The sequence below is a fragment of the Protopterus annectens genome, chromosome 7.part0, assembly GCF_019279795.1.
Source record: "Protopterus annectens isolate FY-2018-M chromosome 7.part0, PAN1.0, whole genome shotgun sequence".
Taxonomy (NCBI): Eukaryota; Metazoa; Chordata; order Ceratodontiformes; family Protopteridae; genus Protopterus; species Protopterus annectens.
This window is the reverse complement of record NC_056739.1, coordinates 815692603-815717931: the sequence shown is the minus strand read 5'-3', so window position 1 is coordinate 815717931 and position 25329 is coordinate 815692603. Positions and strand designations below refer to the sequence as shown.

Here is a 25329-nt window from a genome sequence, read left to right as displayed (position 1 = left end):
TTACATTTCTGTATCATAACTCAAAAACATCATCTCCCCAGTCAGTCCAATCTGCTCAACCAGCATCTCTGACAGAGTGGACTGCAGGGAATCCCTAGAGTCTGCCAGCTCATTACACTCACTCTTCTTGCCCGTCACACCACCAACATTTGCTATCTGTGTGAGGAAAAATTCTTTGGAGTCTACATGAGGTATAAAATACCTATGTAAACACTTCTATGCAAAGAACCTAAATCTTCTAGACTTTGTTGCATATTTGGGAGATATGCATATATCCCCCCCAAATCCTTTCTAAGTTCCTCTGATTGATTTTTATAATTATCATGCAATGTTTTATATGCTTTACTAATTATTCTATTAAAAACTCTACCAGTGCTGGCCTTTCATGCAGAATCCCCCTATTTCTTTCTCTTTGCCTATACTGTGATATCAGTCCTTGACAGGTAAGGCAATCTCTAACCTGCAGTCCAAATAAATTCTTAGCTACTTCCCATTCTATTATTTGTCCCTTTATAGTTATTTCCTCCCAATACCTTGGTTCCTTTGCCAGTTTTCTCCAAAAAATTCCAGCTCTCTCTTACCTATTATCTGTGTCCCTGACCACATCCCTATTGTCAAAATTGCTTTTCTCCATTCTTGTGCTGGTTTGGTTCTTAGAATACTCCCTGCTATTTTATGAATATAATCTGTATAATTTCGGTTGTTGTCCGTAGCAGTCTGCAACCAAAATACCAATCTCTCCTTATTTCTTGAGCTTCGTCCCTGTGTCAGTATCATTCCTTTCCACTTTGAATAGTAGTTTTCTGCTTGTGCTATGTATAAGAGCCTTAACTGTGTTGCTCTAAAATAGCCCCTGAAATTAGCCAATCCTAGTCCGCCTTGTTTTGTTGGTAGAATCAGCTTATCCCACTTGACCCTTGCTGTCTTCCCTTCCCAGGGAAAATCCTTCAACTCTTTTTTAATTGCTGTCCACAACTTCTCCTCCTGTTGATAAAAGTATACCTGGCCTGGATATAAGACTAAAGGGACTAGAAACATTTTAATGGCTTGTATCTTAGTATCCATTTCCATATAACAAAACTTCCAGTTTCTCAATGTTTGTATTATTTTCTGTTTAGTCTCCTCTCACATATCCTTAGCTGCCACCATCGAGTCATTTCTAATCCATACTCTTAAATACTTCATTTTATCATGTCCCCATAAATATGGATATTGTTGGACCAATTCATGTGTGGGTATATAATTAACCACTATTGCCTTTGTTTCAGCTTCATTAATTTTGTATCCTGAGAAGATTTGAAACTGTCTTAAAATGTTCCATAACACTGTAATGTCCCTTTCTCGTTTTGTCAAGTATAAAATAATATCATCTGCAAATAGAGCCAGCTTTTCCTGACTACCATACCAATTATATACTTGAATTTCTGAGTGCCTTATTTTCTTTGCCAACAGTTCTAAATATAATACAAACAAAGGGGAAAGTGGACAACCCTGCCTGGTTCCTCTACTCAAGCAGAAATTATCTGAGAGGACCCCAACCACTTTAATTTGTGTCTCCAATCCCTCATGTAGTTTTCTAATCGACACTGTTATTATATTCCTTTTTTAACAGCAGCTTCTGTTTTAAATTCAGCTAAACTTTCAACCAGAGCAGGTCTTTCACTTAGGATTCCCCTATCCCTTTCTTTTTGCCCATACTCAGACATCAATCACTGATAGGGAAGGCAATCTTTATCCTGCAGTCCAAATGTCTTCTTGGCCTCTTACCATTGTACTACCTTTTCCTCTCTAATTACTTGTTATCAATACACTCTTGAGCATCATTGATCTATTAATGTTGTCAAATATTTGCCTCCCCTCCAGAAAACTCACAATGATCCATAGCTATCAATTTTGGCATCCATCACCTTTCCCATTATTTTAGCTATTATAGACATAAACACTTTATAATCATGGTTTGAAATTGAAATGGGCCTAGGGATCTGATGGAGCTTTACCGTCTTGAGGTATTACAGCCACCACAGCTTTTGAACGTCAGTTTTGAGCCTTCAAAGGAACTGATATGTCTGGTATTTATTGGTGAGTGTTATACAATCGTGTTGTTGCAATTATACAACTAAATTAATCTGCTAGTATTGTTTACGTGATATACAAATAAATATGCTTTTAAATAATGTTTACAATACTTATTTCCTGATTCAGACCCAATGGAAGTAAAGTTTTGTATTGTTTTTATAGATAAAAAGAGAGCATCCTAATAGCTCCTCCCCATAGCAATCGAGATTTTATTATTAAAAACTTTAAAATTACCACAGTGAAAACTGGAGAACCATTAATTTTAAGAAGTTAATGTAGTGGTTTTAGTGCAATGAAAATAGCGCAACAAATAGAAAAATACAACTTAAAAATTTGATCTGATGTTGTTAATCTTCGTTTATTCCTTACATATGGGATCCGGTTCCGAACTCGGAACCGAGCCGGCCTTTTTTCAAGCTCACGTCAGCCACAAACTTCTTGAGATAATATTTTACCCATCATGCCATTCTCCCTATTACCTCACATTTAGTTTGCCACGTTGCTGTTCAGCCGTGTCCAGTCATTCCTCTCCAGCTAAGTGTAATTTTTAGATACTTTTTCAGATTTTTCTTAAAGATTTGTTAATTTTTTGACTTTATTAAGTAGTTTTTTTCTTATTTTCTACCTTTTGTACCTTTGTGGTATCTCTACTACCAATGTTGGTAGTCTTTTCTTACTACTAGTATATAGGTGGCTAAAGTATCTATTTTTTAATTTTATTTATTTTTTTTGTGTGTAGATATAATGCCTGAGACGAAAGGGACTACAGGTTTTAAGAGGTGATCTGATATTGTTAATCCTCGTTTATTCCTTACGTATGGGTATCGGTTCTGACCTCGGAACCGAGCCGGCCATCTTCCAAGCTCACGTCAGCTACAAACTCTCAGGCTAAACACTTACCCAGAATTCCCCTCTCCCTGTTACCTCAGATTTCGTTTGCCGCATCGCCATTCGGTCGTGTCAAGCTGCTTCTCTTGAGCTAAGTATAGATATTTGTTGTCAGACTAGTCTAATATATATATATATGTTGTCTCTTACCTTATCGCATTTAGAGACTATATTTCCTTGAGTTTCCTTCTCTTTACTCTGCACTTTTTACAGCGAGGTATTTCTCCCTTACCATCGTTGGTAAACCCTTCCTTTTCTTCATTACCTTCGTGTATTCTTTCATACCATTGCTGGTACCCTTTCTTCTTTCTCCTTTTCTATCATGGCAGATAAAAAAGGTAGTCCAGGATTTAAAAGGTGTTCAGATTGTGGACACAAATTACCTACATCAGATGCACACTCTCTGTGTGTTTATTGCTTGGGTGTGTCTCACTTATCTGTTGACCCACCCTGTGGTATTTATAAGAATTTTTCCAATAGAACTTTGATTGAGAGGAAAAATAAGTTGTTGCTGAAGGGACTTCTTAAATCTCCCTTTTCAGAGGCTATTTCTGGGTAGGATGCTTCAACCCCTCCTACAGCCCATAAGAAAATATCGGATGATCCTACAAAGGCCAAGTCTCTGCCTTCGTCCCCGGCTGGGGACTCCCACCAAGCATGACCTAAGATGGCTAAGATTTCTGCTTCGGAGCTCACTCTCTGGCCCCAGTGCTTTCGGTGCTTAGACTTTTGGCACCAAGGCCTTCGGCGCCATCAGTGATTTCGGCTCCATCTACTGTAGCCTTTACTGTATCGGTACCGAGGGGCTCCTCGGTTCAGACTACTACTACTACATCGGCATCGACTGTTCAGTTGGTGCAGACCTTGTCCTCATCGGCTCTGACATCTTACTAGGAACTGACGCCTCAGTTATTGACACCAATTTTGTCGGTTCCAGCTTCGGTACCGGCAACCACTTCGGCACCGATCTTTTTGTCAGTGCAGACCATGACTTCGACACCAATGATTTCCTCAGTGCAGACACCCGTAGTCCAGTCTCTCTCGGCACCATTGTTCTGAGTGTGGACTGGTGAGGTGGGCACCGAGCTTGTCTCTTCTGTGGACATACCTGTTTCTCCCCCAACTGTGTCCGTGAGGTCCACTAGAAGCCTTTCTGAACATGACGTGTTGCATCTTGTGGATCAAGTGCTTCTGGCCAGATGTATCCCACCCCCCAGGACCTATCCTTCCTTGGGAGGTGATCACCCATCACCAAAGACCCCTTCTTATTCTCCTCCTCCATTGCCTTTGAAGTCCCTTGATATAGCACAGTCTTCCCCCTCTATGGACCTCACTAAGAAACCGCAGTTGCCTTCATGGCAGGAGGGTTTTGCTATGACCCAGGATGATAGTTGTGACACATGTAATTTGTTGTTTCACAGCCATCCGGGGACTCCGGGTTGGCAGGCTGAGCCACTTAGGGGAGGGGTGACCCCTGTCCTGGACACTCACCCCTCTTCAGGTGGACCAGCCTTCCAACTGATGGAGAAGGCTCTGGCTTCTGCTGGCAATACTGTGCTGTCTAGCTCCCCGCCCTCCTCTGGACTGCTATGTTCACAAGTCGCACCCAGCGGACTCCAGGCGCAAGGGCCTCAGGACGTATTCCCACAGGAAACCCCCTTTCTGTTGTCTTCCCCAGCTTCCCCCTCTGAGGAAGTTCACCAGAAAAGTTTATGCAAGAGGAAGCACGTGGACTCCAGAGAGGTGTCCCCCACTGAAGACACAGACTTTGATGATGGGGAAGGATCCCCTCATTCACCCTCTGAGGTATCCCTTGGTGATATCCTTGAAATCCTTAAACAGAGAGATGACTGGCAGCCCTCTAATCCGACCTCTGAGGAGTCTGTGTTCCTGCAGGTGTTTCGCACCCAGCCCCCTACCTCCTGGGTTACTCCACCTGCCAATGAACTGGTCCGGCTCATCATGCAGCATGCGTGGAGGGCTCCTGACACCATCGAGGCTATTCCCCGCAGGCCAGATAAGATTTTGTCCCCTCCTGCTATGGATCCACATTGGTCTAAAGGTCTTCCTGTGGATGCTCTGGTGGTGGCGGCCACAACCAAAAAGGATCTGGGGGAAGAAGAAAGCCAGACTGTCCATCCGCCCAACAAAGAGTCACTGGCCCTGGACAGGATAGGGAAGTGCACCTTTGCATCAGTGACCTTTGCTATCAGGTCCCTGAATTATATGGCACACTTTACCAGGCTTCAAAGGGATCTAATTTCCGAGCTCTCAGAAACCTTGGCTGGTGCCATGTCTGATGAGGTCCATGACAAAGTGGCCTCTCAGCTGGCCACCATTGAGTCAATATCTAACTCCTCCATGCGACTGATATCTTATGCATCAGAAGGAGCAGCTAGAGCGGTGGGTTCAGTTGTGGTCTTGAGACGACAAGCCTGAATGCGCTAGTGTAATTTCGCGGAACCCTTTAAGGCTTCCTTTCTTAATTCTCCCTTTAAAGCCTCTTCATTGTTTGGACCCAAAGTTAAAAGCACACTGGCCAGATGTGAACAGGATGGTAAGACCCTTTCTGCCGTAGGTGTCCGTTATTCTTCCCCTCAGCATGCTTTCTCCTGAAACCAAAAGAGTGGGAAGATATGGTTCAAGAAGTCTCAGGGTCCTTTCCGTGACACACAGGCCGAGTTCTCCCCCAGAGGCAGAGGGGGAAACTCACAGGGAAGATGTTCCTTTTGGGGCAGAGGGGGTCCATGTAACCAGGGTTCCAGGGACTCTTTTCCTAGCCAATCCTACCATCGCTCCTGAAGAGCGGCCCAACTCCTTTCCTCTGGAGGTGGTTGAGGGTTGTTTCTCCTTGTACCCTTCTGCCTGGCTAACCATCACCACCACTTCTTGGGTACAAAGGATTATAACCAGAGGTTATCATATCCCCTTCCATCTTTGTCCTGTCCCTTCAAAAAACCTACCCGATGTTCCACCCAGTCAAAGGGAAGAAGCAGCACTAGAGATAGAAAAGCTGCTAAGAAAAAGAGTCATCCAAATAGTCCCTCCAGACCAGATAGGATCCGGATTCTACTCAAGACTATTTTTGGTGCCAAAGAAAACTGGGGACTGGAGACCAGTTTTGGATCTCAGTGTATTGAACAAGCTTGTAAGAGTACAAAAATTCCGAATGGTTACAATACAGTCTATCCTCCCTCTTTTGGAAAAAGACGACTGGATGTGCTTGATAGATCTTCAAGATGCGTACTACCACATAAAAGTGAACAGGCCATCAAGATGAGTTCTGCACTTCCGTGTGGGAGCCACTCACTACCAGTTCAGAGTACTGCCCTTTGGACTCTCTACAGCCCCCAGAGTGTTCACAAAGTGCATGGCAGTCATCACAGCTCACATGCGACTACAAGGATTCCAGGTATTTCCATACCTAGACGACTGGCTCATCTCCGGCCCCACCAGACATCTATTGGAAGAAGCCCTGGCATACTCTCTACTCATTGCACAAAGACTAGGCATAACCATAAACTGGCAAAAATCCAATCTCACCCCATCTCAGTCCAGAGAATTCATAGGGGTCATCTTGGATGCAAAGAATTGCAGAGCATCCATTCCAGAGCACAGAATTCTAAAGATACAGCAACAACTGATCCCAATCCTTTCAAGGGAGAAATCCACAGCTCACTCTGTCCTACAGCTGTTGGGTTCCATGGCAGCCTCCATCACCATTGTCCCCCTGGTCAGGTGTCATATCAGGCTTCTACAATGGTTACTGCTCACCCAATGGTATCCTTTTCAGCATCCTCTTTCAGCCAACATTCTAGTAAACCACAGGTGCAAACAGGATTTAAATTGGTGGATGACCCACAACCCATCACAATGGTCTCACCCCTTCTCCCCCCAGAAGCCCAAGGCTAAAGTGACCATGGATGCCTCCCTGATGGGGTGGGGGGGCTATGTCAGGGACAGACAGCTTAAGGCACTTGATCCTAATTGGAAGCTCAACTGCATATAAATGTTCTAGAGCTGAGGGCGGTGCTTCTGGCTTTGCAAGCATTCCATTTCCTGCTGCCATCTGGGACAATTGCGATACAATCAGACAACATGGTGGTGGTCTGGTACATCAACAAACAGGGTGGAACCAAATCTTACCCCCTTTGTCGAGAGGCTATGAGGATATGGCAATGGGCTATGGCTACCAACCATTTTCTTCTAGCAACGCACATTCCCGGGAGTTCCAATGTGATGGCAGACAGACTCAGCAGGTGCATTCTACAACCTCACGAGTGGTCCCTGAATCCCTTGATAGTGGCGGAGGTCTTCCACCGCCGGGGCCATCCTTGCTTCAACCTCTTTGCATCCCTGACAAACTACAAATGCAGCAACTACTTCGCCCTGATTCCCCCTCCGGGACAGTCACCTAGGGATGCACTAGTCCATGATTGGCCCTTGGGTCTTCTTTATGCATTCCCACCTCTCCCCCTCATTCCCCAGTTTCTGAAGAAAGCCCGTCGGTTGAAGAGCGAGGTGATCCTCATAGCACCATATTGGCCTCGTCAGATTTGGTTCCCCTTCCTTTGGCCTCACCTGCTAGATCAACCATGGATTCTCCATCCAACCCCAGGGTTGATCTCACATCCGCAGAACCTGATTCATCCCAACTTGGACAGCCCGAAGCTCACAGCTTGGCTCCTCCAATTCCCTTGATTGCTAGGCAGAATGATCTTTCTTTACCAGTACTCGACATTCTTATTGCATCTCATAAATCTTCCACTAGAATTACTTATCTAAGCAAGTGGAAAAGATTTACCTGTTGGTTGAAAGAAAAAAACAAGTAGATCCCTTCTCAGCATTGGTGTCGATAATACTAGAGTATCTGGCCGACCTATTTCAATCTGGTCTATCGGCCTCTACCATTAGAGTTCATTTGGCTGTAATATCTAATTTCCATGAGGGTGTACAAGACTCCTCTCTTATGTCACACAAATTATGCAAGATCTTCATAAAAGGTGTGAGTCATCTGAAGTCCCCATTTAGAGAACCTATTAAACCATGGGACCTGTCATTAGTTCTACAAGCTCTGACAATGCCACCCTTCAAACCAGCTTTTTCTTGCGACCTCAAATATTTGTCATGGAAAACCTTGTTTTTGGTCACCATTACTTCTGCCAGATGTATCTCTGAGCTTCAAGCCTTATGCATCAAGAGTCCATACTTGGTTTTTCATAGAGATAGAGTGTCTTTGAGAACTAATCCTTCATTTCTGCCAAAAGTGATCTCTGAAATGTCCATTAATCAAACCATTGAATTGTCAGTTTTCTTTCCCAATCATTCAAACAAAGGAGAGTATTGCCTACATACCCTAGATATTCACAGACAAATTTGCTTCTACTTGAACAGGACTAAGGCCTCTCGTAAATCAGACCAGTTATTTTTGGCCTATTCTGGACCCAGATTAAAATGTGCTATTGCCAAGGTCACATTGGCTAGATGGTTGAAAGACTGTGTGACCTTTATTTATACACAACGTAATATCCCATTGCCTACTAACATAAAGGCTCATTCGACAAGGTTGGTGGCAACTTCTGCTGCCTTCCATGCCAGAGCTTCTTTACATGACATCTGTGCAGCTGCAACTTGAGCTACGCCTCATACCTTCATCAATCATTACAAATTGGATTTGGCCTCCAGGGGAAGAGCATCTTTTGGTTCTATGGTGCTCAGGAATGCCCTTCCATGAGAGGCTCCCAGGAATAGAGGTAGCTGGGGACTCTGTCCCATACATAAGGAATGAACGAGGATTAACAATATCAGATAAAGAAGTTATGTCTTACCATAACATTCCATCTGTATTGTTGATCCTCGTTCAGTCATTACGACCCTCCCTCCTTCCCCCTCCTATGGCTTCTAGTGGTTCTCATCATCCGGTTCTTTTAGGTCATTTGACCAGAGGTAGCCTCTACCTTCTTTTGACTTGCAAACTCAATCTGAGGTAACAGGGAGAGGGGAATTCTGGGTAAGAGTTTAGCTCAAGAGTTTGTAGCTGATGCAAGTTTGGAAGATGGCAGGCTCGGTTCCAAGGTCGGAACCGATACCCATATGTAATGACTGAATGAGGATCAACAATACAGATGGAACATTATGGTAAGACATAACTTCTTTTTCTGAGTGTGGACACAAAGTGCCTCACTCTGACACACATGATTTGTGTGTTTACTGTTTGGGTGTGCCTCATCTCACACTGATGCCACCCTGTCAGATTTGTAAAGGGTTTTCTGCCAGGACCTTGAATGAACTTAAAAATAAACTAGTACTAAAGGGTCTCCTTAAGACCATTTTCTGCGAGGCTATTTCTGGGTTACAGGATTTTTCTCCTACTTCCAATCAACTTAAAAGGTCTAAGTCCCTTCCATCATCTCCCTCTGGAGACCCTAAGGAAATGAGACATAAAAAGGCTAAATTGTCAGAGTCCTCAGTGCCTCTTGCTTCGGCTCCGTCTCACTTGACTCTGTCTCCGATTATGTCTGCTGGTCCTTCTACACTGTTGCTTTTGGTGCAGACATCATCCTTTTTGGTACCAACTAGTTCGGTGCAGACATCCTCTGCACTGATAGATATATTGGCGCAGTCATCTTTGGCACTGACAGAAGTTTCAGCACAGACGTCTTCGGCACCTACAGTTTTCTTGGCACAGATGCCTTTGGTGCCTACAGTTTTCTCGGCTCAGACCCCTTTGGCACCAACAGTTTTCTCAGTGCAGACCCCCTCGGCATCGACAGTTTTCTCAGCGCAGACACCCGTGGCACTGACAGTTTTCTCGGCACAGACCCCTTCGGCACCGACATTTACTTTGGTGCAGGCTTTTTTGACACCGATGGTTTCGGTGCAGACAACCCCCTTTTTGACATCCCTTGTCAGTGATTGCCATCAGGGTTTTCAATGTGGTCTACCAGAAGCCTTTCTGAACATGATGTGGTATGTCTTACAGACCAGCTGCTTTTGGCCAGAGGAATACCTACCCCTCCAAAAGTGCCTCTACCCTCCGGAGTTGATCACCCTTCTCCACAGACTCCTACCTGTTCTCCTTTGACCTCTGTGGAGATGCCGAAGCATCCCTCCTCGGGCAGACCGACCCTACAGTCCTTGGGAAGGACATTGGCTGTTGCTCCTTGGCCGCCTCTGTCGAGGACTACTACTTCCTCTATGCCTCAGCTGTCTCAATTCACAACCCCCGCACATCAGGTGCAAGATTCTCAGGCCTTTCCCCCCAGGAAACTCCATCTTTACAGTCTTCTCCAGAGTCTCCCATTGAGGAAGTTCACCGCAAGACTGCATGTAAAAGGAAACACATGGACTCCACGGAGGAGTCATTGACCGAAGACACAGACTACGATGAGGGGGAGGGGTCTCCACGTTCACCTTCTGATGAGGTTTCCTTTGGTGACATCCTCAAAATTTTAAAACAGAGAGGTGAATGGAAATCCTCTAACCCTTCCTCAGAGGAGTCTGTGTTCCTGCAGGCTTTTCACGCCCGACCCCCAACCTCCTGGTTTATCCCACCTACCGATGAGCTCATCAAGTTCATCATACAGTGTGTGTGGAAGGCACTGGACTCTGTGGAAGCCATACCTCATAGGCTGGACAAAATCCTTTCTCCCTCCAGAAGAGTGCCCCCATTGGTTGAAAGGTCTCCCTGTAGATACCATAGTAGTGGCAGCTGCTACAAAAAATGAACTGGCAGAGGAGAGACAGACTGTTCACCTGCCAAATAAGAAATCTCAGGTGATGGATAGATTAGGGAAATGAGTCTTTGTGTCATCGACCTTTGCTGGTAGGTCCATGAACTACCTGGCACATTTCACAAAGCTACAGAGAGACTTGGTGTCCAAACTCTCTGAGACCCTGGTAGGAGCAATTTCTGATAAGGTCCGTGACAAAGTGGCCTCTCAGTTAGCGACCCTAGAATTGTTTTCCAATTCCTCAATGTGTTTGATATCCCACGCTACTGAGGGAGTGGCAAGAGCTACGGGTTCAGGCATAGTCATGAGACGCCATGCCTGGATGCACATTTGTGATTTTGCGGACCCCTTCAAGGCTTCCTTCCTTAATGCCCCTATTGAGACCACTACTTTATTTGTGTCCAAGGTAAAAGATGCATTGACCAGATGTGAACAAGATGGTAAGGCCCTATCTGCTGTGGGTGTCCATTTATCTTCTCCTCAGCGGTTCTATTCTAGGAATCAGAAGAGTGGAAAAATGTGGCACAAAAAGTCCCAGGGTCCTTTCCGTGACACTCAGGCCTAGTTTTCCCCCAGAGGCAGAGGGGGGAACTCTAACGGAAGACGCCCCTTTCAGGGCAGGGGAGGTTCGTGAAACCGGGGCTCCAGAGGATCCTTCTCTGGGCAGCCTTATCAGCGCTCCTAGGGAGCGGCCCAATTGCTTTCCTCTGGAAGCTGTCAGGGGTCATTTTTCCTTGTACCCTTTTGCCTAGCAAACCATAACCAGAGATGCTTGGGTACAAAGGATCATCACCAGAAGATACCATATTCCATTCTTATCCACTCCCACCTTACCCAAAAGCTTACCCGACATGCCACCCAGTCAAAGGGAGGCCGCAGCTATAGAGATTTCAAAGCTGCTTCAAAAAAGAGTCATCCAAATGGTCCCCCCAGACCAGACAGGTTCCGGCTTCTACTCAAGATTCTTTTTGGTGCCAAAAAAGACCAGGGACTGGAGACCAATTCTGGATCTCAGTGCCCTAAACAAATTTGTAAAGACAGAAAAATTCCAGGTGGTCACGGTTCAGTCTATTCTTCCAGTTTTGGAAAAAGATGATTGGATATGCTTCATAGATCTTCAAGATGTGTACTACCGCATAAAGGTGGAAAGGCACGCAAGAAGATATCTTCGCTTCCGGGCAGGAGCCAGTCATTACCAGTTCCGAGTACTGCCCTTCAGACTCTCTACAGCCCCCAGAGTGCTCACAAAGTGCATGGCAGTATTCACAGCTCATCCGTGGCTTCAAGGGTTCCAGGTGTTTCCTTACCTAGACGACTGGCTCATTACTGCCCCAAAAAGACGTCTACTGGATCAGGCTTTGACTTACACTCCTGGTACTGCTCAGCAGCTCGGAATATCGGTAAATTGGAAGAAGTCACAACTTACTCCGAGTCAGTCATTAGAGTACATTGCAGTGATTTTGGACACAATGACTTGTACAGCCTCCCTACCAGATCACAGAATTCAGAGGATCAAGCAACAGGTTCAGGCAATACTGTCACAAAATCTAGCTTCAGCTCGATCCGTTCTTCAATTGCTGGGATTGATGGCAGCCTCCATCACCATAGTTCCCCTAGCAAGGCTACCCATGAGGTTTCTTCAATGGCTGCTTCTTATTCAGTAGTACCCATCCCAGCATCCCTTATCTTTTCCAATTTGAATAACCAACATTTGCAAACAAGACTTGCTCTGGTGGATGTCAAACAACCCTCACCAGTGGTCTCGCCCCTTCAACCCTCATCAGCCCAATGCCACGGTGACCCCGGATGCCTCCCTGATGGAGTGGGGGGACTGTTTCAGGGAAGGACAGTCCAAGGCACTTGGTCACAGATGGAGGCCCATCTGCATATCAATGTTCTAGAATTGAGGGAGGTGCTACTAGTGTTACAAGCATTCCAGTCATCCCTTCCATCAGGGAATATTGTAATTCACTCAGACAACATGGCAGTAGTCTGGTACATCAACAAACAAGGGGGAACCAGATCATACCCACTCTGTCGAGAGGCCATGAGAATTTGGCAATGGGCAATAGCCTCCAACCATTTTCTGACAGCGATGCACATTCCCGGGAACTCCAACATGATAGCGGACAAATTGAGCAGATGCATTTTACAGCCTCATGAGTGGTCTCTCTATCCCCTTGTGGCGGCGAAGATTTTCAAAAGCTGGGGCCAGCCTTGTTGTGATCTAGTTGCATCCCTGTCCAATCAGAAGTGCAGCAACTACTTTGCCCTGATCCCCCCTCGGAGACACTTACCAAGAGATGCTCTAGTCCACGATTGGCCCTCGGGTCTGCTATATGCCTATCCTCCAATACCCCTCATCCCCCTGTTCCTCAAGAAAGCACATGGGTTGAAGAGCAAAGTGATCCTCATTGCCCATATTGGCCTCAACAAGTTTGGTTTCCATTCCTGTGGCCTCATTTGTTAGATTGACCATGGATTCTCAATCCGGCTCCAGAGTTGATCTCTCACCCACAGAACCTGGTTCATCCAAACCTATCCAGCCTGAAACAGACAGCTTGGCTTCTCCACTTCCAATGATTGCAAGGCAGCATGACCTATCTTCCTCTACTCTACCACAGCAAATGGAAGAGGTTTTCTCTCTGGCTACAAGATAAACAAATGGACCCTTTTTCAGCCCCTGTTTCTATTGTACTAGAATATCTTTCAGACCTTTTTAAATCGGGGGTAGCAGCCTCCACAGTTCGTGTTCATTTGGCTGCAATTTCTAATGTTCATAATGGCTTCCAGGGCTCTTCCTTAATGTCACACAGACTTTGTAAGACCTTCCTGAAGGGCGTAGCTCAACTGAAACCTCTATTCAGAGAACCTGTTCAACCTTGGGACCTGGCCTTAGTCCTTCAAGAGTTGACAAATTCTCCTTTTGAGCCTGCATCTACCTGTGACCTAAAGTATTTATCATGGAAAACATTATTCTTAGTTGCTATTTCCTCTGCCAGACGTATTTCTGAATTACAAGCCTTGTCTATCAAGCCACCCTACCTCATCTTTCACAAGGACAGAGTTTCATTAAGGACCAATCTGACCTTCTTGCCTAAGGTCGTTTCTGAGTTATCCATCAATCAGACTATTGATTTGCCAGTGTTTTTCCCTAATTATCCTAACAGAGGGGAATATTGCCTGCATACCTTGGATGTACATAGACAATTTTTTTTTTTACCTAGACAGGACTAAATCTAATAGAAAATCTGACCAGCTATTTTTAGCCTTTTCTGATTCCAGATTGGGTTGCCCCAGTTTCTAAAGTTACTTTAGCCACTTGGTTGAGAAATTGTATTACCTTAATTTATGGCAAGAATGGTACCCCTTTATCAGGCAGAGTAAAGACCCACTCCACAAAATCAGTGTCAACTTCGGTAGCCTTCCATGCTAGCACATCTTTGAATGACATTTGTGCAGCCGCAACCTGGGCTAGGCCTCATACCTTCATTGCTCATTACAAATTGGACTTGGCCTCCAGAGGCAGAGCTTCCTTTGGCTCTATGGTGCTCCGGAATGTCCTTCCATAATGCTGCCCAGGGAACGAGATAGCTGGGGACTCTGTCCCATACGTAAGGAATAAGTGAAGATTAACAACATCAGATAAAGAAGTTATGTCTTACCATAATGTTCCATCTGTGTTGTTTTATCTTCGTTTATTCATTACGGCCCACCCGCCTTCCCCCTCTGAAGGTTTCTGGTGGATCTCATCTGTCCTTCTTTCCAGTTGTTAGGTCATGTCTGACCAGAGGTAGCCTCGGCTTCACTTTTCCAACTTGCAAACTACATCTGAGGTAACAGGGAGAAGGACATGATGGGTAAAATCTTAGCTCGAAAGGTTTGTGGCTGACGCGAGCTTGAAAAAAGGCCGGCTTGGTTCTGAGGTCGGAACCAGATCCCATACGTAATGAATAAACAACGATAAAACAACACAGATGGAATGTTATGGTAAGACATAACTTCTTTTTTTGCGTTCCAAAAGGGAGTTTTCCTTTGACTACACTGCTGTCACTTGCGATAGTTAACGGGATTAATCCGTTTATTATAAGATTTAAAATCAAATACAAAAACATCAAAACAGAAACTGTACTTTAACTCAGTATTACATTTTTAAAAGTGGCATGAAATAGAAAATGGTAAAAGAAAATAGAATGTGATACAATGAGCTCAAAATGTTAATTCAAAATATCCATTTGTGTTTGGAAAGTCAAATGTTCAATCATCTGATGGCGAAAGTCAGTGAAAATGGTTTGCCATTTTTGGGCTCAGTGCACCTGTTGCACCATGAAAGATGCCTGACTGGGACCAAGAAAAAGTCAGTTATTGTGATGCTGCTGGTCCAAGAGAGACGTCCAGTCTCCTAACAGCTTTGGTATAAAATGTAGCTGTAAAGTGCTGAAATGTACTTTTCTCCCCTTACTTGCTGTTGTTATTGAACAGATGATAAACAGATTTAATTGCACTGATGAGCAAAGTGACTGGCTGTAGGTATACCAAAATACGGAGTGCGTGTTGATTTTCTTCTAGAATAGATACTGGTCGCCCAAGAATGAAATGCCATCCTTAATATGCCATAACCCTGTTTTTTTTTCTCTCTCACTTCATTTTGCATTTCCTGTTTCTGTTATATTAACTTACCTTTAATTTATCTAAACTGTCTAAAATTTCTATAAATATAAAATCATTATTTTATAAGTTGTATCTATTTTAACCAATTTTGTCATATTATGTTTAATTTGGTTTAATTAATAATATAATAATAAACCTATTTGTTAACTAGATAGGCCCACTGGACTCGGTCTCTTTTCAGGGATGACCTGGGAGCAATGCCTGGTTGTGAATTGTTCAAAGTAACATGAGAGACAAATGAGGGCTGAGGAGTCAAACCCTTTACCACAGGAAATAAAACTTGCACCTTAACCTCTGTGTAAACTGCCAAACGATAAAACTATAATTAAGCTATAGATGTTTTTATATTATTTTTAAAGACTGAAAATGGCCTCTTACCCAGATAGAGTTTCCTGGTAATCAAATGACAGTAAATGACAATATGCCCCTAAGAGTTGACCCACTTATTTGGGACTTCGGAATTTAAGTGGACAGTAAACTAACTTTTGACAAAATGTGCCTATTGTAAGAAACTGAAAGAAATTGCCTGTTGTTGTAAGAAAGCCCTTCTATATTGCACAACATATAAACAAAGGGTTTGTGTCTAGATATAGGGATGTTATTGCCACCCCTTTACTCAGCCCTCATTTGGCCAGTCATTGAATACAATGCCTCCTTTGATATGTATCTATCAAGACACATGCAACAACTGGAACACCCACAGAGATACCTTACTAAAAGGATACAAGGCCTAAACAACATGTTGTACATGGACTGAATCATAGTACTGTCACTATACTTTGTATCCTACAGACTGGCAGGAGTTGACCTGTGTCTGGCATACAAGACATCCCTGACATACTGCTGATGGAGTGACAGCACATTAGCAAATCAAATGTCATCAGAAACACTCAGTCTAGGGATCTAAACCTCTTCTGCAACAAAAAGGTTTGGAAGGACAAGTATATCTCATTGAGGATTCTGCTGCTGTGGAACAGGCTCCCCATCCACATAAAACAAAGTTCAACCCTGTCAATTTTTAAGAAGTACAACTTAGACCTACAGATGGGAAACAGAAAATTTACCCCAGGAATGTCCCCCCACAGGGTCTATGTTCACACAGCCCTCACAGAGACCTGGTTCAAATCCACTGAGAGCACCCCCTCCATACCAGGCTATTCGTCCTTCCATACGTTCAGACCCCATCCAGAGGCCAATAAAACTAAAGGCGGTGAGCTTTCTATATTTGTTAAAGATAAATACCCCCCTAGGCGGATCAAGCAGTATGATGCACAGGAGACACTCCAGGTACAGCTAACTGTAGACAAGACACCTATCCAAGTCATAGCCAGCTATAGGCCTCCATCCATGAATCAAGATAGCCACTCCACCTAGCTAGACCTACTTGAATCTATAAATGTGCTGCCTCACACTCTGATCCTGGAAAACTTCAATTATCCAACCACAGACTGGAAAAGCTATTCTAGCCAAAACCCATTTGCTCAGAGATTTCTCGACTTCATCAACTCTAATGCTCTGTATCAGCTGGTAAATACCCCTACAAGGGGTGATAATATATTACACCTAGTACTGACAAACATGGCCAACCACTGTAGTACCTCTATAGTGTCACCCTCCCTGGTGAGATCAGATCACCAGGCAGTCACCTTTACTCTTAGCGTCATACCCCCCCCCCCCTCCAGCTGAGATCAGGCAAAATACTTCTCCAAAGCTGACTATAGCTGCCTATGAGCAGACATAAACAGCTTCATATCCACCCCAGCTGAGGAAATAGAGGGAACAGACACCTATGCAGATACTTACACCAGGGCACTATACAAACACCTCTATAGCTGCATAGACTTGGCTGTACCAGAGAGAACCAAAGTATCCCTATCAGGGAGAAGCAAAACAGTCTGGTGGGCTTCTGCCATAAACATACTTTATAACAGAAGAAAGAAACTACTGACTAAGAGCGGGAAGGGGCAAGTGCCAAATTGGAAGCAGACCCTCCTGAACCTAAGCAAACTAAGGACCCTTGTGAGATCCTCCAAAGCCAACTTTGAGTCCAAACTGGCCTTGTCATCAAAAGACAATCATAAGGCCTTCTTTTGCTACATTCATAACCTAAAGAGCAAGCAAAAGCTTTGTACCAAACTTGTGGTCAATGGCATTATGCAATTTAATACCGATGACATAGCTAACCTGCTTGCCGAAAGGTTTAGTGAAAACTTTACCCACCTGCCCCCCCCAAAGTTAATCAAGATCTTCTCAACACCTGCTCCCCACCATTTATCTCCAATGAACAGATCTTGAATGCCCTCTCATAGGCAAACAAATACAGCTTCCATGGAACCTGACAGCATCCCAGGCTGCATCTTACATGGCCTCAAGGAGGAAGTGGCAACACCTTTAGGCACACTATTCAAACACAGCTTAAGCACTGGATACATACCCACTGAGTGGAGGATTGCTACTGTCATTCCATTGCACAAAGGTAGTGCAACCACTGACATAGGTAACTACCAGCCAATAAGCCTTACGAGCTTGATATGTAAGGCCATGAATGCATAATCATGGATCTCATAAACCAGGACATCAGTAGCCTCCAAGCACTTGACCCCACTCAGTATGGGTTTGTCAAGGGGAGATCATGCCTTTGAACCTGGTGGACTTTTTTAAAACAGTCACCAAGGCTCTGAACAAGGGAAAAGAGGTGCACACTGTCTACCTTGACTTGGCTAAGCCTTTTGCACTATATCTCACTCGAGTATAGTAGATAAGCTCACTCAGCTGGGCATCAACCATTACGTCACTAGGTGGATTGCCAATTGGCCTACTGACAGAACCCGTACAGTCAAAATAGGGGACTCCACCTCAAATAGCAAACCTTTAACTGGTGGGGTCCCTCAGGGTTCGGTCTTATGAACTCTACTTTTTGGAATATACTTTTCCAATGTGCAGGCAAATACAAAATGTTTATGGCTGACCAAGCTTGTGGATAACTGCAAACTGGGGGTGGTCACTGACTCCCTAAATGATGTAAACATTCTCCAGGAGAGACTTACCCAAACTAACGACTGATGCATAAAACATGGCCTCAAACTCAATGCCAAAAACTGTATAGTTATCCCCTTTGGTAAAAATGATGCAAGGTACCACATCAATAACAATGTCCTTAGCACATAATCAGTAATAAGGGATCTGGGCACCTTGGTAGACAGCAATCTAGTATTTGATCAACACATAGCCTCAGTTGTGCAGAGGGCATACTACATGGCTCATCTCATAAATAAGGGCATAGCTTCGAGGAAAAAAAAGAACTTACACCTTTCTGTACTCTTCCTTAATCAGGCCTATAATCGAGTACAATGCCCCTTTGGTATGTACCTCATTAGGCACTTGTGACAATTGGAGGGACCACAGAGGTTCCTGACTAGAAGAATTCAGGTTCTTCAACACCTATGCTACGTGGATAGGCTTAAGTCCCTCTCACTTTACTCAGTCCCATATAGACTGCTCAGAGGGGGCTTCTGTCTGGCATTTAAAGCATTCTCAAACCCTACCCTACTGGAAATGCCTCATATCCGCAAATCAAACACCACATGTGTCACAGGCACTCAGGACCTAAACCTAGCCTGTGATATTAATAGGACCTGCTGGCGGAACAGATATGTGTCCCAGAGACTCCCCCATTTGTGGAATAAACTCCTTCTCCATGTTAAGCAGAGTACTTCTCTGTCCTTGTTCAAGTGTAACCTGGATGACTGGATGGGTAATAGAAAATATACCCCTAGGATCCCACCTATGCCCCTGATTGACAGGGAGGATAGGTGCTGACCTTGGAAACATGGATGCAAAACTTTGGCTAGGCTTGGAAAGGCCTCATGGCCAGTAGCCTTGTAACTTCATTGGATCCTATGATCCAATGAATGATAAAATCCCCGAACAGCGAAGTTCATTTCAGCAAATATGCACATCATCGAAGTTGGAACACAGGGCATTTCGCTAGTTGGGCTTCACTCCAACAATCAGTCAAACTGTCGTACTTAAAATCCACACAGGGGAGCTTCCCCCCATCCCCCCACTTACAATATATACCAACTCCAGGATCACACTACAGTGGGGAAAAGGGCAAAGTTCCTTAAGTTGCCCACTGACAAAATTCCTTGTATTACAACTTTGATGATGTACATGTTCACTGAAATACACTTCAATGCATTGCTTTCAATGGATCAGGGATTTTATCAGTCAGTGTGTGAACATAGACCCCTGCCTCCTTATACTAGTAATGGACAGAGGTAGCTCCTAAATGCTTTATCCCAAGCATCGGTCCCCTAATATTACCTATGGTATGATCCAGTTTATTCTCATTAGGAGTAATATATAATTATCCACCATGGGATAGGTAAGGCCAATCTATAACTAAATGGGATAGGTTATTTCAAGCACAGAAAAAGAAACTGGCTAGTCTTAAAATGGTCCACAAGTGTAACTAGACTAGAACTTATCTATGAACCAAAAGTAGACTGATTGTAAACAATCTGCAGAACTTCAGCTTTATTTTCACACTGATATTTTAGTACTTGCCCTGTGACTAGATCAGCAGACTGATAGTGTGGACCATTTGTTTGTGTGGGGGATCTAATTCAGTTACCACTGTCGTCTTCACTTTTGTTCAACATTTATTTTCTTATGTTCTTCCCAGAAACCGATGACCATTGGCTGATGCCCGTTCTCTGTTCAAATGACCCTTGATGGTCCACTGGTTTGCTTTTTCTGTATTACTTTCTTCTTAACATTAGCATGTACCTTTAAATGTTTAATTGTAAATGTTTTCCATTTCAAATGTCCACACAAATGTGTTCCTTTATTTAAATAAACAAATGTACTCTGTTTTGATCAGTACTTTGTGTCCTTTTGGCCCAGATTGTAGTCTAAAATGGTTGAGTAAAGATCAGCCCACCTACAATGTCCTAACTAAACTAAATAAAGCAATTTACAGAGAGAAGACAACTCATACAGACTGCAACATGCTTTGAATTTGAATCCTTCCATAACAGAAAATAAATATGACTGACATGTTGCAAGGTTAAAGCATTGAGAGATGTAACATTTGATGAAAAATCTCCCATAACATCAGATGTCTATGATTGCTCCCAGTTCCATGAATGGAAAACTCCTGGAATGTTTTTACATTTAGTAGGCATACTGTAGGACCGTAGTATATGTGAGCAATTTTTGAACCCTTGGAGGGCGCTTCACTGGCTTATGGTTACCATGGAGATAGTACTCAAGTAACGGATTGTGGCCTGCAAAGACCCACCCCCCCCCCCCAAAAAAAAAAACTCTGTCTTACTTTTAGCACCTGTTCTTTCATAAGTGACATTATCAAGTTTGATTTCATCAGGCTGGAAATTTATTTCTTTTCAGACACCAAAATAATTAATCTTGTTTTTGTTAAATAACTATACCTGTAATAAACATAGACTGAGAGAATAAAATAAAAAGTTTCCTTAATTGTCATACTGATTAGGAATGTCAACTGCTGCTTATGGATTTGATTATAAATATATTTGTTGACTGGCATGGGGAAATACTCCATTAATGCTGTCCTGCTCTTCCTATTTGTGTTCATTCTGCCCACTCTACTAAGCCATAGAGTGTCAGGATGTGCAATGGTCTTTGCTGTTACTCAAGTGTTGTACCAGATGAATTCATGCATTCTGTATCCAACATGTTATGGCATTCTCCCATACCTTTAAGCAGTAATACTTAAAGGATGGGCATTGCAGGGAACTAAGAGACCACCCAGTTAAGTTTGGAGAGCCAACACCACGAGCAGAAAGACTCTGCATCTCGTGAAGCTCCATTTTTTCCTAAAATGTCTGCAGTAGATGACATTATTCTGCTCCAAAAACAGTGGCTTTGTGTATGTTCTTTTTGTTATGCTATATTTTTTTATATGTTAATTGTATGAATAATGACCAATGTCTTTATTGCCACTAGTGTGTATTTTTATTTTTTTTTCTATTTAAATCTATTATGTTTCTTTGAGCTTGATTACTATCAGGACAAGTTAAGCTGAATTAAAAGGTATATAAAACCTCTTCCTTCCTCACAAAAAATAATCTTTTGAGTATGCTATTTGAATCTACTGCTGATACAGTTATAAAAAGGCATATTTACAGGTGTTTATTCTTTAAAATAAATTGATACTGAAATCAATTGACATTTTCTACTTGTATGTGAATGCACCTCATGACTGTAAAAGGACTAGGTGAAATTTAATTCCTCAAAGGGCTTTAGACTAATCTTTCTTTAATGTGTTTAGAAAACCAGCATCTTATTATAGTAACATATACATTATTTGCATATTATGTCACATACATTTACCCTTGATCTTTATTATAAGGGTATTCTGCTTGCTCCTGTGGTATTACTTCTATCACAGTATTCAATTTCCACACTTACAGGGCACTGAAAACCAGCTGACATAATTATTATTACAGACGGAAAGCGAAGCACCTCTTTTTACCTGCATCTTCAGTTTTGTTTCAATTCTTTTTCCTGGAGGTAAAATCTGGATGTATGTTTTAGAATTTAAATCTTTATCCACCACCTCTTTATTTAATGTCTTTAATCTCACATATGTGCCTCACATATTCTACACCATAAATCATTCCCGGTTTACCGTACCACCTTCTTTGGTTTACTGTTCACTTATTTCACTAGGATGTGGTGCTTTGAGCCTCTCTTTGTAATATCCTCTGTAAGCAAAGCAGGGTACCATCTGTTATAACCATTATGTTGTCGTATGTCAAGGTTATGTCCAATGCTATATCATTTAAAATATTAATTTGCCGTCTGTCTTCATTTCAACAGTCTTTCTTGTAAGATAACTCCATTCAGTTTTCATTACGTTTATCAAGTCAGCTAGTGAGATTAAGGCCTCTGTATAATTTCCACCCATATTTATATTTGCCTTCTGTATTTCTATTTATTTGTTCTTTTACTCATTCAATCTTCTGTTCATTTTCTATACTAGCTTGTACTGTACTTAAGCAATATGTCACGTTATTTACCTATCAAAGTACACACAATAAGGTGGGTCAAAAAAGCTCTCTGAGATTCAAATTTCCATTTTATTTTGTAATGGTATTAATCTCTAGCCATATAGAGTACTCTAAGGAGGCAGACACACTGTGTATACAAACTGTAACTTCAGTATTTGAACTTAGTAAAATAAGTGCCACTGACAACAGTTTCTTACTTTCAGTCCACTGCCTCACTGATGGTACTGAAATTAAACACATCGAAACAAGTGTTCTCTTTTGTATAATTGTGAAACTGCTGTAGTTGCCAGTGTCAATAACTAAATTCAAGAAAGCATGAATAATCTGGAACCTCTTAATAGTAATGCTTTTCACTAAGACATGCAACATAGAAGGAGAGCGCATAAATGTGCAGTGCAAGTGCATTTTTAATAGTAATGTTTTAACACATAAAATGAAAAGGGAAACTCCCACATGTGGTTCTAAGCAGTGAAAAAAAATTTAAAATAAATTTGTGATTTCTAGACTACTGTCCCAAATTTTATGTCAGAGAAATATCCTAAATGAAATTCTGGCCGAAATAGGAGGCATTAACCGTTACCAAAGCAACTAATATATTTGTTTAAGTCTGAGGTGTACCATTTTACGTAATATGCAGCAATTTTATCATGATTGCCTGCAGCCAGATGTCAGTAGTATTGTGCTATCAACTTCAGAAAACAGAAAAAGAAAACACTGCAACACAGAGATGATGTATTACCTTTTATTGGACTAATATTCTAATACAGAGACAAAGTGTAAAACCTGTGTTGGTCCAATAGAAGGTATTACATCACCTCTGTAGTCCAGTGTTTGTTATTTTCTGTTAGTGGACTAACAAGGCATTTCTTAATTTGTGTCTGTCTGTGGAGTTCAGACAGTTAAAATAATTTGTTTACAAGCTTGTGTCAAAGTGTTTTTGAGGTCTCATTATTAAACAGTAAAATATCCAACATTTAAAAGAATCAATTAAAATGTATTTCCAAAAACAGCACTTGCATATCGATAGAAACTGTGTCTGTTGTGACTTGTTGCTTTGCAGGACAACAGCTGAGCTCATGTTGGCTGTTAAACTGTAACACTCCTCACTGCATATGCTGCACTCTGTAGTTTGCAGCCCGAATTGAAGCAGTACACACTACACTGCTACAATAAGAGAGAAACATCTGGAATCTACTTCTTTCAGGAGTCAAATACAGTCTAACAGCCCTGTCAAAGTCGGAAAGTCAAATCTCAGTCATTATTTATTAACTGTCCATAATGATTCGCCAATAATTTCCAAGAAAATCTCCCTTTTTTTTAAGAACAGACCAGAAGTATTACACAAAAAATCTGGAGATACAGCGAAAGTCTGTACAACTGAGACATATGGATGGAATTCACTGTAAAAAAAGCAGGACCTGGCCCTTTCAGCTTGGACTTACTGAAACCGCATGTTGTTTGCTTTAATTTTATAGATCAGCACATACATAAAAATAAGTAATGAAATGTATGGCTCGATAATCAGAACACGGGCTATCTTGCTTTGTACTGTACTGGCAGGTTCATTCTGACACAGCCTGATCATGTGTACATACATCACATTGTAGTGTCAGGGGCAACATTTTGCAGGGCATCCATAGCAAAATAAGTAAGGAATTTGAAAAAAAATTCTAGTCTCCTCTACACACCTTTGATGGATGTTTCACTGTTAAGTACCTACCAACTGCTCCTGCTGGTAGAAGTTTGCCTTACAGAACAATCGTTTATTCTGGTTACTATAGAAACAATCCACAATGAACAATCGTTCTAAAACACTCTCTGTGGCAGCTGGAGCAGTTGATAAACATTTTGTATTGAAACACCTGAGCCAGTTTCAGGTGATATCAAAAGGGATTAGTGAAACATTTTGCCTAGTGGACCGATCTTGCAGTATACCGAAGCAGGCGTGTGTCAAATGGCAGGTGGTGCGCATAGTTCCTCCTGCTTACCAGCAGCTCCTCTGAATCTCTTACAGCAATAAGTCTGGTCAAAGTCTGAAGTAGTGGTGGCAGCCAGGGGATGCAATAGACCAAAAGTAGGGACTGATTTTTATTGTTTTTAAAAACTTAGAAAGTAAAGTAGCGGCAAAGGGAAACGAGTGCCAGCTTTAATTTAGCGTCTGACATCAGGGTTGAAAGCATACCTATCAACTTCTTAGAGCAAGAAATGCAGACAAAGCCATATAAAAAAACAGGGAGCTTTTTAAAGTATTGCTCTTACAAGCTTAGTAAGTTGCTAGAGTTCTGTATTAGCAAGACGTTAATGATGGGCATGAAGTCGGAAAGTCAAATTTCCATCACTTAAGGATTCGCCACTAATTTGCCAGAAAACTTCCCCTTTTTTAGTAATGGACCAGAAATATTGGACAAAAATCTGGACATTCTGCAAAAGTCTTTACAGTTGACAGGTAAGGCTGAAAAACATCAGCTGTTACTATCTGAAAAATGAGTACCATCATCAAACTTTTTGTGAGTCTTTGTAATAATCACATCGTCAACAATATTTAGTTCCAAATCTAAAAAAAAAAACAACAGAAGTGCCTTTTTGTACACCATCACATTGTAAGCCAAAACAGTTTTCCTGGAGAGAAGATACAAAAGAATCCACTAGCCATGTACCACCCTTAAATAAAAAATTAAATCATCAATAAATCTATTATCTAGGCTTTTCGGCATTAAGTGTTAATTATTAGTTTGTGTTTAATTGTTTTATTAATTGATTAATGAAGTGATATTTGTTATTCAGGTGTAGCCTGTCTACTGTGATGTTAACTCTGTGAAAGGCTTGCTAGCCGAGGCGCTAGAGTATTAAACAATTTTGGATTTTATGCTTCTGCAGTTGGTGTTCTTCACTTTCTCTGTGTTTTT

At 42.4% G+C, this 25329-nt stretch overlaps 1 protein-coding gene across 2 annotated transcripts in view; it reads left to right on the top strand.

The window, feature by feature from the left end:
* TFR2 (transferrin receptor 2) overlaps positions 1–25329 on the top strand; it is a 642558-nt gene that overhangs the window by 288109 nt on the left and 329120 nt on the right. The gene's annotated exons all lie outside the window — the stretch shown is intronic.